We start from the raw sequence: 1,224 nt of genomic DNA, 5'->3' as shown, positions 1-1,224 counted from the left end.
GATGAAAATGAGAGGGCGGAAGGCTGCCTAATACTGAAGCACCCTCAAACATCAAACCATATGCAACAACTAGTACAAGCATTCCTGGGGAAAGGTCTGCAGCAGACGGATTTGCATACGGTGATGTCATCCAAGCAGTGGGCCAAAGTTGGCTGGAACCCTCATCTGCATATGAAAAAGAGAAAAGGGGCGCTTGGATGACCCCCAGTTCGCATTGAACACCCCCCACCCTCCTTTGGTGTGGGGCTCATGTTGGCCATGCCCCAGCCCCTGAAGCATTCAAGCTGATTTCTTGCAGCAGCTGGGCACTGTAACAGCTCCAGAGCTGCTCTGTAAGGCAAATAAAAGGGTGTGGGCCCTGCAACACCACCTGAAAGTTCGCATTGTGCGTTGGAAGGCACAAAGTAAGCAGACAGGAGAAGTCAGGATAGTGCGCAAGGGCATAGAAGGGAGGGGCTCAAGAAAAGAGAAGTGGAAACAGACAGCAAACTAGGCTGGAGAGAGACCTGAGATCTAAATTATACCAGAGCCAACCAGGGGAAAGCACAAATGCAGTCCCCCCCTACCACAAATTATGCAGTCGAGATTCCCACATTTGGGGAAATCACAGAGGTCAGCATACCCAGAATGCAATGAATGAACCTCACCCTGGGAAAACAATCTTCATGACCATGGTCTCACCTAAGCAAAATAAGTATGATTTGAGATAGGGCTGGGGAGGGCCGCTGCTCAGGCACACCTCCGTCAAGTAAAGGAGATTCAACTGAGGAAGCACAAGGGAACTCTCATCTGGGGACAACAACTGCAGGGAGAACACATTTTCAGACGAATGTGTGAGGGCAGAAGGCTGCCTAATACTGAAGCACCCCCCAAACAACAAATGCAACAACTAGTGCAAGCATTCCTGGGGGAAGGCCTGCAGCAGATGGATTCGCATATGGTGATGTCATCCAAGCAATGGGTATAGTTGGCTGTAACCCTCGTCTGCATATGAAAAGAGAAAATGGTCACGCAGGGCATGGCGGCCTTTGTTGGGTTGCGCTTGGATGACCCCTAGATCGCTTTATACACCCCCATCAGTGTGGGGCTCATGTTGGCCATGCCCCAGCCCCTGAAGCATTCAAGCTGATTTCTTGCAGCAGCTGGACCCAGTAACAGCTCCAGAGTTGCTCTACAAGACAAGTAAAAGGGTGTGAGCCATGCAGCACCACCTGTAGTTTGCAT

The 1,224-nt window shown here is 50.7% G+C and overlaps 1 non-coding gene across 1 annotated transcript; it reads right to left on the bottom strand.

Annotated features, from left to right (window-relative positions):
* Positions 1-534: 534 nt before the first annotated feature.
* On the bottom strand, positions 535-698 carry LOC135040211 (U1 spliceosomal RNA). The gene has a single exon (XR_010234145.1). It is a non-coding gene; the product is annotated as a U1 spliceosomal RNA (small nuclear RNA).
* Positions 699-1,224: the final 526 nt, after the last annotated feature.

The sequence above is a fragment of the Pseudophryne corroboree genome, unplaced genomic scaffold, assembly GCF_028390025.1.
Source record: "Pseudophryne corroboree isolate aPseCor3 unplaced genomic scaffold, aPseCor3.hap2 scaffold_734, whole genome shotgun sequence".
Taxonomy (NCBI): domain Eukaryota; kingdom Metazoa; phylum Chordata; class Amphibia; order Anura; family Myobatrachidae; genus Pseudophryne; species Pseudophryne corroboree.
Note: the sequence above shows the minus strand (reverse complement) of the source record. Positions and strands in the feature narration are given on the sequence as shown.